Below are 14,622 nucleotides of genomic sequence, written 5' to 3'. Positions count from 1 at the left end.
GTAGGAGGCGACGCACTAAACGTGCGTTTCAGTTCGCATCGATGTTCCAGAACCGAAAGATTGTTCGAAAAAAGTGGTAGATAGCCGAAAAAAGTGACAGGGGTGCAACACGAGGACTTCCCAGGAGGTCACCCATCCTAGTACTACTCTCGCCCAAGCACGCTTAACTTCGGAGTTCTGATGGGATCCAGTGCATTTGTGCTGGTATGATCGCACCCAGCATGCCTCTCCATTGTCAAAGTAATAAAGAGTTTCCACTCGCATTGTCGTACGAAGTCCGTTTAAATGAAAGTGCGAAAAAATCCTGCTAGATGACACCGGATGGACGATCCGAGCATGTCGGGAAGCCGGATGACCGCCAGGGCTGTCATCGCGCGATGAATCTTCCCGAGTACCCCCGAATCAATATAAGAATCGCCACGATCTGACGGGCGGATCAAAAGTTATCGTCGGAACGATATTTGTGCACCAAGGGTAGCTCACGGCCAGTAAACACCTTCCGACCGGATTCATGACTCGCATCCACTAGTACACTCATCCGCTATAGCCTGTACGTCACTGAATCTAAACAAACCCCCGCTATAATTTGACGGCAAATGAAATGTCAGAACGAATTCCGTTTATCGAATCAAACGACACTATCACCCCGCCATAATAAAGACCGGACGTCTTTGAATTCACCATCCGGAAGAAAATAAAAAGATCCGAACCGAAACGTAGGAGGCGACGCACTAAACGTGCGTTTCAGTTCGCATCGATGTTCCAGAACCGAAAGATTGTTCGAAAAAAGTGGTAGATAGCCGAAAAAAGTGACAGGGGTGCAACACGAGGACTTCCCAGGAGGTCACCCATCCTAGTACTACTCTCGCCCAAGCACGCTTAACTTCGGAGTTCTGATAGGATCCAGTGCATTTGTGCTGGTATGATCGCACCCAGCATGCCTCTCCATTGTCAAAGTAATAAAGAGTTTCCACTCGCATTGTCGTACGAAGTCCGTTTAAATGAAAGTGCGAAAAAATCCTGCTAGATGACACCGGATGGACGATCCGAGCATGTCGGGAAGCCGGATGACCGCCAGGGCTGTCATCGCGCGTTGAATCTTCCCGAGTACCCCCGAATCAATATAAGAATCGCCACGATCTGACGGGCGGATCAAAAGTTATCGTCGGAACGATATTTGTGCACCAAGGGTAGCTCACGGCCAGTAAACACCTTCCGACCGGATTCATGACTCGCATCCACTAGTACACTCATCCGCTATAGCCTGTACGTCACTGAATCTAAACAAACCCCCGCTATAATTTGACCGCAAATGAAATGTCAGAACGAATTCCGTTTATCGAATCAAACGACACTATCACCCCGCCATAATAAAGACCGGACGTGTTTGAATTCACCATCCGGAAGAAAATAAAAAGATCCGAACCGAAACGTAGGAGGCGACGCACTAAACGTGCGTTTCAGTTCGCATCGATGTTCCAGAACCGAAAGATTGTTCGAAAAAAGTGGTAGATAGCCGAAAAAAGTGACAGGGGTGCAACACGAGGACTTCCCAGGAGGTCACCCATCCTAGTACTACTCTCGCCCAAGCACGCTTAACTTCGGAGTTCTGATGGGATCCAGTGCATTTGTGCTGGTATGATCGCACCCAGCATGCCTCTCCATTGTCAAAGTAATTAAGAGTTTCCACTCGCATTGTCGTACGAAGTCCGTTTAAATGAAAGTGCGAAAAAATCCTGCTAGATGACACCGGATGGACGATCCGAGCATGTCGGGAAGCCGGATGACCGCCAGAGCTGTCATCGCGCGATGGATCTTCCCGAGTACCCCCGAATCAATATAAGAATCGCGACGATCTGACGGGCGGATCAAAAGTTATCGTCGGAACGATATTTGTGCACCAAGGGTAGCTCACGGCCAGTAAACACCTTCCGACCGGATTCATGACTCGCATCCACTAGTACACTCATCCGCTATAGCCTGTACGTCACTGAATCTAAACAAACCCCCGCTATAATTTGACCGCAAATGAAATGTCAGAACGAATTCCGTTTATCGAATCAAACGACACTATCACCCCGCCATAATAAAGACCGGACGTCTTTGAATTCACCATCCGGAAGAAAATAAAAAGATCCGAACCGAAACGTAGGAGGCGACGCACTAAACGTGCGTTTCAGTTCGCATCGATGTTCCAGAACCGAAAGATTGTTCGAAAAAAGTGGTAGATAGCCGAAAAAAGTGACAGGGGTGCAACACGAGGACTTCCCAGGAGGTCACCCATCCTAGTACTACTCTCGCCCAAGCACGCTTAACTTCGGAGTTCTGATGGGATCCAGTGCATTTGTGCTGGTATGATCGCACCCAGCATGCCTCTCCATTGTCAAAGTAATAAAGAGTTTCAACTCGCATTGTCGTACGAAGTCCGTTTAAATGAAAGTGCGAAAAAATCCTGCTAGATGACACCGGATGGACGATCCGAGCATGTCGGGAAGCCGGATGACCGCCAGGGCTGTCATCGCGCGTTGAATCTTCCCGAGTACCCCCGAATCAATATAAGAATCGCCACGATCTGACGGGCGGATCAAAAGTTATCGTCGGAACGATATTTGTGCACCAAGGGTAGCTCACGGCCAGTAAACACCTTCCGACCGGATTCATGACTCGCATCCACTAGTACACTCATCCGCTATAGCCTGTACGTCACTGAATCTAAACAAACCCCCGCTATAATTTGACCGCAAATGAAATGTCAGAACGAATTCCGTTTATCGAATCAAACGACACTATCACCCCGCCATAATAAAGACCGGACGTCTTTGAATTCACCATCCGGAAGAAAATAAAAAGATCCGAACCGAAACGTAGGAGGCGACGCACTAAACGTGCGTTTCAGTTCGCATCGATGTTCCAGAACCGAAAGATTGTTCGAAAAAAGTGGTAGATAGCCGAAAAAAGTGACAGGGGTGCAACACGAGGACTTCCCAGGAGGTCACCCATCCTAGTACTACTCTCGCCCAAGCACGCTTAACTTCGGAGTTCTGATGGGATCCAGTGCATTTGTGCTGGTATGATCGCACCCAGCATGCCTCTCCATTGTCAAAGTAATAAAGAGTTTCCACTCGCATTGTCGTACGAAGTCCGTTTAAATGAAAGTGCGAAAAAATCCTGCTAGATGACACCGGATGGACGATCCGAGCATGTCGGGAAGCCGGATGACCGCCAGGGCTGTCATCGCGCGATGAATCTTCCCGAGTACCCCCGAATCAATATAAGAATCGCCACGATCTGACGGGCGGATCAAAAGTTATCGTCGGAACGATATTTGTGCACCAAGGGTAGCTCACGGCCAGTAAACACCTTCCGACCGGATTCATGACTCGCATCCACTAGTACACTCATCCGCTATAGCCTGTACGTCACTGAATCTAAACAAACCCCCGCTATAATTTGACGGCAAATGAAATGTCAGAACGAATTCCGTTTATCGAATCAAACGACACTATCACCCCGCCATAATAAAGACCGGACGTCTTTGAATTCACCATCCGGAAGAAAATAAAAAGATCCGAACCGAAACGTAGGAGGCGACGCACTAAACGTGCGTTTCAGTTCGCATCGATGTTCCAGAACCGAAAGATTGTTCGAAAAAAGTGGTAGATAGCCGAAAAAAGTGACAGGGGTGCAACACGAGGACTTCCCAGGAGGTCACCCATCCTAGTACTACTCTCGCCCAAGCACGCTTAACTTCGGAGTTCTGATAGGATCCAGTGCATTTGTGCTGGTATGATCGCACCCAGCATGCCTCTCCATTGTCAAAGTAATAAAGAGTTTCCACTCGCATTGTCGTACGAAGTCCGTTTAAATGAAAGTGCGAAAAAATCCTGCTAGATGACACCGGATGGACGATCCGAGCATGTCGGGAAGCCGGATGACCGCCAGGGCTGTCATCGCGCGTTGAATCTTCCCGAGTACCCCCGAATCAATATAAGAATCGCGACGATCTGACGGGCGGATCAAAAGTTATCGTCGGAACGATATTTGTGCACCAAGGGTAGCTCACGGCCAGTAAACACCTTCCGACCGGATTCATGACTCGCATCCACTAGTACACTCATCCGCTATAGCCTGTACGTCACTGAATCTAAACAAACCCCCGCTATAATTTGACCGCAAATGAAATGTCAGAACGAATTCCGTTTATCGAATCAAACGACACTATCACCCCGCCATAATAAAGACCGGACGTCTTTGAATTCACCATCCGGAAGAAAATAAAAAGATCCGAACCGAAACGTAGGAGGCGACGCACTAAACGTGCGTTTCAGTTCGCATCGATGTTCCAGAACCGAAAGATTGTTCGAAAAAAGTGGTAGATAGCCGAAAAAAGTGACAGGGGTGCAACACGAGGACTTCCCAGGAGGTCACCCATCCTAGTACTGCTCTCGCCCAAGCACGCTTAACTTCGGAGTTCTGATGGGATCCAGTGCATTTGTGCTGGTATGATCGCACCCAGCATGCCTCTCCATTGTCAAAGTAATAAAGAGTTTCCACTCGCATTGTCGTACGAAGTCCGTTTAAATGAAAGTGCGAAAAAATCCTGCTAGATGACACCGGATGGACGATCCGAGCATGTCGGGAAGCCGGATGACCGCCAGGGCTGTCATCGCGCGTTGAATCTTCCCGAGTACCCCCGAATCAATATAAGAATCGCCACGATCTGACGGGCGGATCAAAAGTTATCGTCGGAACGATATTTGTGCACCAAGGGTAGCTCACGGCCAGTAAACACCTTCCGACCGGATTCATGACTCGCATCCACTAGTACACTCATCCGCTATAGCCTGTACGTCACTGAATCTAAACAAACCCCCGCTATAATTTGACCGCAAATGAAATGTCAGAACGAATTCCGTTTATCGAATCAAACGACACTATCACCCCGCCATAATAAAGACCGGACGTGTTTGAATTCACCATCCGGAAGAAAATAAAAAGATCCGAACCGAAACGTAGGAGGCGACGCACTAAACGTGCGTTTCAGTTCGCATCGATGTTCTAGAACCGAAAGATTGTTCGAAAAAAGTGGTAGATAGCCGAAAAAAGTGACAGGGGTGCAACACGAGGACTTCCCAGGAGGTCACCCATCCTAGTACTGCTCTCGCCCAAGCACGCTTAACTTCGGAGTTCTGATGGGATCCAGTGCATTTGTGCTGGTATGATCGCACCCAGCATGCCTCTCCATTGTCAAAGTAATTAAGAGTTTCCACTCGCATTGTCGTACGAAGTCCGTTTAAATGAAAGTGCGAAAAAATCCTGCTAGATGACACCGGATGGACGATCCGAGCATGTCGGGAAGCCGGATGACCGCCAGAGCTGTCATCGCGCGATGGATCTTCCCGAGTACCCCCGAATCAATATAAGAATCGCGACGATCTGACGGGCGGATCAAAAGTTATCGTCGGAACGATATTTGTGCACCAAGGGTAGCTCACGGCCAGTAAACACCTTCCGACCGGATTCATGACTCGCATCCACTAGTACACTCATCCGCTATAGCCTGTACGTCACTGAATCTAAACAAACCCCCGCTATAATTTGACCGCAAATGAAATGTCAGAACGAATTCCGTTTATCGAATCAAACGACACTATCACCCCGCCATAATAAAGACCGGACGTCTTTGAATTCACCATCCGGAAGAAAATAAAAAGATCCGAACCGAAACGTAGGAGGCGACGCACTAAACGTGCGTTTCAGTTCGCATCGATGTTCCAGAACCGAAAGATTGTTCGAAAAAAGTGGTAGATAGCCGAAAAAAGTGACAGGGGTGCAACACGAGGACTTCCCAGGAGGTCACCCATCCTAGTACTACTCTCGCCCAACCACGCTTAACTTCGGAGTTCTGATGGGATCCAGTGCATTTGTGCTGGTATGATCGCACCCAGCATGCTTCTCCATTGTCAAAGTAATAAAGAGTTTCAACTCGCATTGTCGTACGAAGTCCGTTTAAATGAAAGTGCAAAAAAATCCTGCTAGATGACACCGGATGGACGATCCGAGCATGTCGGGAAGCCGGATGACCGCCAGGGCTGTCATCGCGCGTTGAATCTTCCCGAGTACCCCCGAATCAATATAAGAATCGCCACGATCTGACGGGCGGATCAAAAGTTATCGTCGGAACGATATTTGTGCACCAAGGGTAGCTCACGGCCAGTAAACACCTTCCGACCGGATTCATGACTCGCATCCACTAGTACACTCATCCGCTATAGCCTGTACGTCACTGAATCTAAACAAACCCCCGCTATAATTTGACCGCAAATGAAATGTCAGAACGAATTCCGTTTATCGAATCAAACGACACTATCACCCCGCCATAATAAAGACCGGACGTGTTTGAATTCACCATCCGGAAGAAAATAAAAAGATCCGAACCGAAACGTAGGAGGCGACGCACTAAACGTGCGTTTCAGTTCGCATCGATGTTCCAGAACCGAAAGATTGTTCGAAAAAAGTGGTAGATAGCCGAAAAAAGTGACAGGGGTGCAACACGAGGACTTCCCAGGAGGTCACCCATCCTAGTACTACTCTCGCCCAAGCACGCTTAACTTCGGAGTTCTGATGGGATCCAGTGCATTTGTGCTGGTATGATCGCACCCAGCATGCCTCTCCATTGTCAAAGTAATAAAGAGTTTCCACTCGCATTGTCGTACGAAGTCCGTTTAAATGAAAGTGCAAAAAAATCCTGCTAGATGACACCGGATGGACGATCCGAGCATGTCGGGAAGCCGGATGACCGCCAGGGCTGTCATCGCGCGTTGAATCTTCCCGAGTACCCCCGAATCAATATAAGAATCGCCACGATCTGACGGGCGGATCAAAAGTTATCGTCGGAACGATATTTGTGCACCAAGGGTAGCTCACGGCCAGTAAACACCTTCCGACCGGATTCATGACTCGCATCCACTAGTACACTCATCCGCTATAGCCTGTACGTCACTGAATCTAAACAAACCCCCGCTATAATTTGACCGCAAATGAAATGTCAGAACGAATTCCGTTTATCGAATCAAACGACACTATCACCCCGCCATAATAAAGACCGGACGTGTTTGAATTCACCATCCGGAAGAAAATAAAAAGATCCGAACCGAAACGTAGGAGGCGACGCACTAAACGTGCGTTTCAGTTCGCATCGATGTTCCAGAACCGAAAGATTGTTCGAAAAAAGTGGTAGATAGCCGAAAAAAGTGACAGGGGTGCAACACGAGGACTTCCCAGGAGGTCACCCATCCTAGTACTACTCTCGCCCAAGCACGCTTAACTTCGGAGTTCTGATGGGATCCAGTGCATTTGTGCTGGTATGATCGCACCCAGCATGCCTCTCCATTGTCAAAGTAATAAAGAGTTTCCACTCGCATTGTCGTACGAAGTCCGTTTAAATGAAAGTGCGAAAAAATCCTGCTAGATGACACCGGATGGACGATCCGAGCATGTCGGGAAGCCGGATGACCGCCAGGGCTGTCATCGCGCGATGAATCTTCCCGAGTACCCCCGAATCAATATAAGAATCGCCACGATCTGACGGGCGGATCAAAAGTTATCGTCGGAACGATATTTGTGCACCAAGGGTAGCTCACGGCCAGTAAACACCTTCCGACCGGATTCATGACTCGCATCCACTAGTACACTCATCCGCTATAGCCTGTACGTCACTGAATCTAAACAAACCCCCGCTATAATTTGACGGCAAATGAAATGTCAGAACGAATTCCGTTTATCGAATCAAACGACACTATCACCCCGCCATAATAAAGACCGGACGTCTTTGAATTCACCATCCGGAAGAAAATAAAAAGATCCGAACCGAAACGTAGGAGGCGACGCACTAAACGTGCGTTTCAGTTCGCATCGATGTTCCAGAACCGAAAGATTGTTCGAAAAAAGTGGTAGATAGCCGAAAAAAGTGACAGGGGTGCAACACGAGGACTTCCCAGGAGGTCACCCATCCTAGTACTACTCTCGCCCAAGCACGCTTAACTTCGGAGTTCTGATGGGATCCAGTGCATTTGTGCTGGTATGATCGCACCCAGCATGCCTCTCCATTGTCAAAGTAATAAAGAGTTTCAACTCGCATTGTCGTACGAAGTCCGTTTAAATGAAAGTGCGAAAAAATCCTGCTAGATGACACCGGATGGACGATCCGAGCATGTCGGGAAGCCGGATGACCGCCAGGGCTGTCATCGCGCGTTGAATCATCCCGAGTACCCCCGAATCAATATAAGAATCGCCACGATCTGACGGGCGGATCAAAAGTTATCGTCGGAACGATATTTGTGCACCAAGGGTAGCTCACGGCCAGTAAACACCTTCCGACCGGATTCATGACTCGCATCCACTAGTACACTCATCCGCTATAGCCTGTACGTCACTGAATCTAAACAAACCCCCGCTATAATTTGACCGCAAATGAAATGTCAGAACGAATTCCGTTTATCGAATCAAACGACACTATCACCCCGCCATAATAAAGACCGGACGTGTTTGAATTCACCATCCGGAAGAAAATAAAAAGATCCGAACCGAAACGTAGGAGGCGACGCACTAAACGTGCGTTTCAGTTCGCATCGATGTTCCAGAACCGAAAGATTGTTCGAAAAAAGTGGTAGATAGCCGAAAAAAGTGACAGGGGTGCAACACGAGGACTTCCCAGGAGGTCACCCATCCTAGTACTACTCTCGCCCAAGCACGCTTAACTTCGGAGTTCTGATGGGATCCAGTGCATTTGTGCTGGTATGATCGCACCCAGCATGCCTCTCCATTGTCAAAGTAATAAAGAGTTTCCACTCGCATTGTCGTACGAAGTCCGTTTAAATGAAAGTGCGAAAAAATCCTGCTAGATGACACCGGATGGACGATCCGAGCATGTCGGGAAGCCGGATGACCGCCAGGGCTGTCATCGCGCGATGAATCTTCCCGAGTACCCCCGAATCAATATAAGAATCGCCACGATCTGACGGGCGGATCAAAAGTTATCGTCGGAACGATATTTGTGCACCAAGGGTAGCTCACGGCCAGTAAACACCTTCCGACCGGATTCATGACTCGCATCCACTAGTACACTCATCCGCTATAGCCTGTACGTCACTGAATCTAAACAAACCCCCGCTATAATTTGACGGCAAATGAAATGTCAGAACGAATTCCGTTTATCGAATCAAACGACACTATCACCCCGCCATAATAAAGACCGGACGTCTTTGAATTCACCATCCGGAAGAAAATAAAAAGATCCGAACCGAAACGTAGGAGGCGACGCACTAAACGTGCGTTTCAGTTCGCATCGATGTTCCAGAACCGAAAGATTGTTCGAAAAAAGTGGTAGATAGCCGAAAAAAGTGACAGGGGTGCAACACGAGGACTTCCCAGGAGGTCACCCATCCTAGTACTACTCTCGCCCAAGCACGCTTAACTTCGGAGTTCTGATAGGATCCAGTGCATTTGTGCTGGTATGATCGCACCCAGCATGCCTCTCCATTGTCAAAGTAATAAAGAGTTTCCACTCGCATTGTCGTACGAAGTCCGTTTAAATGAAAGTGCGAAAAAATCCTGCTAGATGACACCGGATGGACGATCCGAGCATGTCGGGAAGCCGGATGACCGCCAGGGCTGTCATCGCGCGTTGAATCTTCCCGAGTACCCCCGAATCAATATAAGAATCGCCACGATCTGACGGGCGGATCAAAAGTTATCGTCGGAACGATATTTGTGCACCAAGGGTAGCTCACGGCCAGTAAACACCTTCCGACCGGATTCATGACTCGCATCCACTAGTACACTCATCCGCTATAGCCTGTACGTCACTGAATCTAAACAAACCCCCGCTATAATTTGACCGCAAATGAAATGTCAGAACGAATTCCGTTTATCGAATCAAACGACACTATCACCCCGCCATAATAAAGACCGGACGTCTTTGAATTCACCATCCGGAAGAAAATAAAAAGATCCGAACCGAAACGTAGGAGGCGACGCACTAAACGTGCGTTTCAGTTCGCATCGATGTTCCAGAACCGAAAGATTGTTCGAAAAAAGTGGTAGATAGCCGAAAAAAGTGACAGGGGTGCAACACGAGGACTTCCCAGGAGGTCACCCATCCTAGTACTACTCTCGCCCAACCACGCTTAACTTCGGAGTTCTGATGGGATCCAGTGCATTTGTGCTGGTATGATCGCACCCAGCATGCTTCTCCATTGTCAAAGTAATAAAGAGTTTCAACTCGCATTGTCGTACGAAGTCCGTTTAAATGAAAGTGCAAAAAAATCCTGCTAGATGACACCGGATGGACGATCCGAGCATGTCGGGAAGCCGGATGACCGCCAGGGCTGTCATCGCGCGTTGAATCTTCCCGAGTACCCCCGAATCAATATAAGAATCGCCACGATCTGACGGGCGGATCAAAAGTTATCGTCGGAACGATATTTGTGCACCAAGGGTAGCTCACGGCCAGTAAACACCTTCCGACCGGATTCATGACTCGCATCCACTAGTACACTCATCCGCTATAGCCTGTACGTCACTGAATCTAAACAAACCCCCGCTATAATTTGACCGCAAATGAAATGTCAGAACGAATTCCGTTTATCGAATCAAACGACACTATCACCCCGCCATAATAAAGACCGGACGTGTTTGAATTCACCATCCGGAAGAAAATAAAAAGATCCGAACCGAAACGTAGGAGGCGACGCACTAAACGTGCGTTTCAGTTCGCATCGATGTTCCAGAACCGAAAGATTGTTCGAAAAAAGTGGTAGATAGCCGAAAAAAGTGACAGGGGTGCAACACGAGGACTTCCCAGGAGGTCACCCATCCTAGTACTACTCTCGCCCAAGCACGCTTAACTTCGGAGTTCTGATGGGATCCAGTGCATTTGTGCTGGTATGATCGCACCCAGCATGCCTCTCCATTGTCAAAGTAATAAAGAGTTTCCACTCGCATTGTCGTACGAAGTCCGTTTAAATGAAAGTGCAAAAAAATCCTGCTAGATGACACCGGATGGACGATCCGAGCATGTCGGGAAGCCGGATGACCGCCAGGGCTGTCATCGCGCGTTGAATCTTCCCGAGTACCCCCGAATCAATATAAGAATCGCCACGATCTGACGGGCGGATCAAAAGTTATCGTCGGAACGATATTTGTGCACCAAGGGTAGCTCACGGCCAGTAAACACCTTCCGACCGGATTCATGACTCGCATCCACTAGTACACTCATCCGCTATAGCCTGTACGTCACTGAATCTAAACAAACCCCCGCTATAATTTGACCGCAAATGAAATGTCAGAACGAATTCCGTTTATCGAATCAAACGACACTATCACCCCGCCATAATAAAGACCGGACGTGTTTGAATTCACCATCCGGAAGAAAATAAAAAGATCCGAACCGAAACGTAGGAGGCGACGCACTAAACGTGCGTTTCAGTTCGCATCGATGTTCCAGAACCGAAAGATTGTTCGAAAAAAGTGGTAGATAGCCGAAAAAAGTGACAGGGGTGCAACACGAGGACTTCCCAGGAGGTCACCCATCCTAGTACTACTCTCGCCCAAGCACGCTTAACTTCGGAGTTCTGATGGGATCCAGTGCATTTGTGCTGGTATGATCGCACCCAGCATGCCTCTCCATTGTCAAAGTAATAAAGAGTTTCCACTCGCATTGTCGTACGAAGTCCGTTTAAATGAAAGTGCGAAAAAATCCTGCTAGATGACACCGGATGGACGATCCGAGCATGTCGGGAAGCCGGATGACCGCCAGGGCTGTCATCGCGCGATGAATCTTCCCGAGTACCCCCGAATCAATATAAGAATCGCCACGATCTGACGGGCGGATCAAAAGTTATCGTCGGAACGATATTTGTGCACCAAGGGTAGCTCACGGCCAGTAAACACCTTCCGACCGGATTCATGACTCGCATCCACTAGTACACTCATCCGCTATAGCCTGTACGTCACTGAATCTAAACAAACCCCCGCTATAATTTGACGGCAAATGAAATGTCAGAACGAATTCCGTTTATCGAATCAAACGACACTATCACCCCGCCATAATAAAGACCGGACGTCTTTGAATTCACCATCCGGAAGAAAATAAAAAGATCCGAACCGAAACGTAGGAGGCGACGCACTAAACGTGCGTTTCAGTTCGCATCGATGTTCCAGAACCGAAAGATTGTTCGAAAAAAGTGGTAGATAGCCGAAAAAAGTGACAGGGGTGCAACACGAGGACTTCCCAGGAGGTCACCCATCCTAGTACTACTCTCGCCCAAGCACGCTTAACTTCGGAGTTCTGATGGGATCCAGTGCATTTGTGCTGGTATGATCGCACCCAGCATGCCTCTCCATTGTCAAAGTAATAAAGAGTTTCAACTCGCATTGTCGTACGAAGTCCGTTTAAATGAAAGTGCGAAAAAATCCTGCTAGATGACACCGGATGGACGATCCGAGCATGTCGGGAAGCCGGATGACCGCCAGGGCTGTCATCGCGCGTTGAATCATCCCGAGTACCCCCGAATCAATATAAGAATCGCCACGATCTGACGGGCGGATCAAAAGTTATCGTCGGAACGATATTTGTGCACCAAGGGTAGCTCACGGCCAGTAAACACCTTCCGACCGGATTCATGACTCGCATCCACTAGTACACTCATCCGCTATAGCCTGTACGTCACTGAATCTAAACAAACCCCCGCTATAATTTGACCGCAAATGAAATGTCAGAACGAATTCCGTTTATCGAATCAAACGACACTATCACCCCGCCATAATAAAGACCGGACGTGTTTGAATTCACCATCCGGAAGAAAATAAAAAGATCCGAACCGAAACGTAGGAGGCGACGCACTAAACGTGCGTTTCAGTTCGCATCGATGTTCCAGAACCGAAAGATTGTTCGAAAAAAGTGGTAGATAGCCGAAAAAAGTGACAGGGGTGCAACACGAGGACTTCCCAGGAGGTCACCCATCCTAGTACTACTCTCGCCCAAGCACGCTTAACTTCGGAGTTCTGATGGGATCCAGTGCATTTGTGCTGGTATGATCGCACCCAGCATGCCTCTCCATTGTCAAAGTAATAAAGAGTTTCCACTCGCATTGTCGTACGAAGTCCGTTTAAATGAAAGTGCGAAAAAATCCTGCTAGATGACACCGGATGGACGATCCGAGCATGTCGGGAAGCCGGATGACCGCCAGGGCTGTCATCGCGCGATGAATCTTCCCGAGTACCCCCGAATCAATATAAGAATCGCCACGATCTGACGGGCGGATCAAAAGTTATCGTCGGAACGATATTTGTGCACCAAGGGTAGCTCACGGCCAGTAAACACCTTCCGACCGGATTCATGACTCGCATCCACTAGTACACTCATCCGCTATAGCCTGTACGTCACTGAATCTAAACAAACCCCCGCTATAATTTGACGGCAAATGAAATGTCAGAACGAATTCCGTTTATCGAATCAAACGACACTATCACCCCGCCATAATAAAGACCGGACGTCTTTGAATTCACCATCCGGAAGAAAATAAAAAGATCCGAACCGAAACGTAGGAGGCGACGCACTAAACGTGCGTTTCAGTTCGCATCGATGTTCCAGAACCGAAAGATTGTTCGAAAAAAGTGGTAGATAGCCGAAAAAAGTGACAGGGGTGCAACACGAGGACTTCCCAGGAGGTCACCCATCCTAGTACTACTCTCGCCCAAGCACGCTTAACTTCGGAGTTCTGATAGGATCCAGTGCATTTGTGCTGGTATGATCGCACCCAGCATGCCTCTCCATTGTCAAAGTAATAAAGAGTTTCCACTCGCATTGTCGTACGAAGTCCGTTTAAATGAAAGTGCGAAAAAATCCTGCTAGATGACACCGGATGGACGATCCGAGCATGTCGGGAAGCCGGATGACCGCCAGGGCTGTCATCGCGCGTTGAATCTTCCCGAGTACCCCCGAATCAATATAAGAATCGCCACGATCTGACGGGCGGATCAAAAGTTATCGTCGGAACGATATTTGTGCACCAAGGGTAGCTCACGGCCAGTAAACACCTTCCGACCGGATTCATGACTCGCATCCACTAGTACACTCATCCGCTATAGCCTGTACGTCACTGAATCTAAACAAACCCCCGCTATAATTTGACCGCAAATGAAATGTCAGAACGAATTCCGTTTATCGAATCAAACGACACTATCACCCCGCCATAATAAAGACCGGACGTGTTTGAATTCACCATCCGGAAGAAAATAAAAAGATCCGAACCGAAACGTAGGAGGCGACGCACTAAACGTGCGTTTCAGTTCGCATCGATGTTCCAGAACCGAAAGATTGTTCGAAAAAAGTGGTAGATAGCCGAAAAAAGTGACAGGGGTGCAACACGAGGACTTCCCAGGAGGTCACCCATCCTAGTACTACTCTCGCCCAAGCACGCTTAACTTCGGAGTTCTGATGGGATCCAGTGCATTTGTGCTGGTATGATCGCACCCAGCATGCCTCTCCATTGTCAAAGTAATTAAGAGTTTCCACTCGCATTGTCGTACGAAGTCCGTTTAAATGAAAGTGCGAAAAAA

The 14,622-nt window shown here is 48.4% G+C and overlaps 21 non-coding genes across 21 annotated transcripts; all 21 read right to left on the bottom strand.

Moving 5' to 3' along the window:
- Positions 1-99: 99 nt before the first annotated feature.
- Positions 100-218, bottom strand: LOC143870733 (5S ribosomal RNA). The gene has a single exon (XR_013245515.1). It is a non-coding gene; the product is annotated as a 5S ribosomal RNA (ribosomal RNA).
- A 597-nt stretch (positions 219-815) lies between these two features.
- LOC143873827 (5S ribosomal RNA) lies at positions 816-934 on the bottom strand. Its single transcript, XR_013248524.1, has one exon. It is a non-coding gene; the product is annotated as a 5S ribosomal RNA (ribosomal RNA).
- A 597-nt stretch (positions 935-1,531) lies between these two features.
- Positions 1,532-1,650, bottom strand: LOC143870732 (5S ribosomal RNA). The gene has a single exon (XR_013245514.1). It is a non-coding gene; the product is annotated as a 5S ribosomal RNA (ribosomal RNA).
- Positions 1,651-2,247: 597 nt separating this feature from the next.
- On the bottom strand, positions 2,248-2,366 carry LOC143870731 (5S ribosomal RNA). The gene has a single exon (XR_013245513.1). It is a non-coding gene; the product is annotated as a 5S ribosomal RNA (ribosomal RNA).
- A 597-nt stretch (positions 2,367-2,963) lies between these two features.
- On the bottom strand, positions 2,964-3,082 carry LOC143870730 (5S ribosomal RNA). Its single transcript, XR_013245512.1, has one exon. It is a non-coding gene; the product is annotated as a 5S ribosomal RNA (ribosomal RNA).
- A 597-nt stretch (positions 3,083-3,679) lies between these two features.
- LOC143873825 (5S ribosomal RNA) lies at positions 3,680-3,798 on the bottom strand. The gene has a single exon (XR_013248523.1). It is a non-coding gene; the product is annotated as a 5S ribosomal RNA (ribosomal RNA).
- A 597-nt stretch (positions 3,799-4,395) lies between these two features.
- LOC143873185 (5S ribosomal RNA) lies at positions 4,396-4,514 on the bottom strand. The gene has a single exon (XR_013247906.1). It is a non-coding gene; the product is annotated as a 5S ribosomal RNA (ribosomal RNA).
- Positions 4,515-5,111: 597 nt separating this feature from the next.
- LOC143873184 (5S ribosomal RNA) lies at positions 5,112-5,230 on the bottom strand. Its single transcript, XR_013247905.1, has one exon. It is a non-coding gene; the product is annotated as a 5S ribosomal RNA (ribosomal RNA).
- A 597-nt stretch (positions 5,231-5,827) lies between these two features.
- Positions 5,828-5,946, bottom strand: LOC143874395 (5S ribosomal RNA). Its single transcript, XR_013249077.1, has one exon. It is a non-coding gene; the product is annotated as a 5S ribosomal RNA (ribosomal RNA).
- A 597-nt stretch (positions 5,947-6,543) lies between these two features.
- On the bottom strand, positions 6,544-6,662 carry LOC143870729 (5S ribosomal RNA). Its single transcript, XR_013245511.1, has one exon. It is a non-coding gene; the product is annotated as a 5S ribosomal RNA (ribosomal RNA).
- A 597-nt stretch (positions 6,663-7,259) lies between these two features.
- Positions 7,260-7,378, bottom strand: LOC143870728 (5S ribosomal RNA). Its single transcript, XR_013245510.1, has one exon. It is a non-coding gene; the product is annotated as a 5S ribosomal RNA (ribosomal RNA).
- Positions 7,379-7,975: 597 nt separating this feature from the next.
- LOC143870727 (5S ribosomal RNA) lies at positions 7,976-8,094 on the bottom strand. The gene has a single exon (XR_013245509.1). It is a non-coding gene; the product is annotated as a 5S ribosomal RNA (ribosomal RNA).
- A 597-nt stretch (positions 8,095-8,691) lies between these two features.
- On the bottom strand, positions 8,692-8,810 carry LOC143870726 (5S ribosomal RNA). Its single transcript, XR_013245508.1, has one exon. It is a non-coding gene; the product is annotated as a 5S ribosomal RNA (ribosomal RNA).
- Positions 8,811-9,407: 597 nt separating this feature from the next.
- Positions 9,408-9,526, bottom strand: LOC143873824 (5S ribosomal RNA). Its single transcript, XR_013248522.1, has one exon. It is a non-coding gene; the product is annotated as a 5S ribosomal RNA (ribosomal RNA).
- Positions 9,527-10,123: 597 nt separating this feature from the next.
- Positions 10,124-10,242, bottom strand: LOC143874394 (5S ribosomal RNA). The gene has a single exon (XR_013249076.1). It is a non-coding gene; the product is annotated as a 5S ribosomal RNA (ribosomal RNA).
- A 597-nt stretch (positions 10,243-10,839) lies between these two features.
- LOC143870725 (5S ribosomal RNA) lies at positions 10,840-10,958 on the bottom strand. Its single transcript, XR_013245507.1, has one exon. It is a non-coding gene; the product is annotated as a 5S ribosomal RNA (ribosomal RNA).
- Positions 10,959-11,555: 597 nt separating this feature from the next.
- On the bottom strand, positions 11,556-11,674 carry LOC143870723 (5S ribosomal RNA). Its single transcript, XR_013245505.1, has one exon. It is a non-coding gene; the product is annotated as a 5S ribosomal RNA (ribosomal RNA).
- Positions 11,675-12,271: 597 nt separating this feature from the next.
- LOC143870721 (5S ribosomal RNA) lies at positions 12,272-12,390 on the bottom strand. The gene has a single exon (XR_013245504.1). It is a non-coding gene; the product is annotated as a 5S ribosomal RNA (ribosomal RNA).
- Positions 12,391-12,987: 597 nt separating this feature from the next.
- LOC143870720 (5S ribosomal RNA) lies at positions 12,988-13,106 on the bottom strand. The gene has a single exon (XR_013245503.1). It is a non-coding gene; the product is annotated as a 5S ribosomal RNA (ribosomal RNA).
- Positions 13,107-13,703: 597 nt separating this feature from the next.
- On the bottom strand, positions 13,704-13,822 carry LOC143873823 (5S ribosomal RNA). Its single transcript, XR_013248521.1, has one exon. It is a non-coding gene; the product is annotated as a 5S ribosomal RNA (ribosomal RNA).
- Positions 13,823-14,419: 597 nt separating this feature from the next.
- On the bottom strand, positions 14,420-14,538 carry LOC143870719 (5S ribosomal RNA). The gene has a single exon (XR_013245502.1). It is a non-coding gene; the product is annotated as a 5S ribosomal RNA (ribosomal RNA).
- Positions 14,539-14,622: the final 84 nt, after the last annotated feature.

This window comes from Tasmannia lanceolata, unplaced genomic scaffold (assembly GCF_043159265.1).
Source record: "Tasmannia lanceolata isolate RefF3 unplaced genomic scaffold, GAP_Taslan_0.1 ptg000003l, whole genome shotgun sequence".
NCBI lineage: Eukaryota > Viridiplantae > Streptophyta > Magnoliopsida > Canellales > Winteraceae > Tasmannia > Tasmannia lanceolata.
This window is presented reverse-complemented; position numbering and strand designations above follow the sequence as displayed.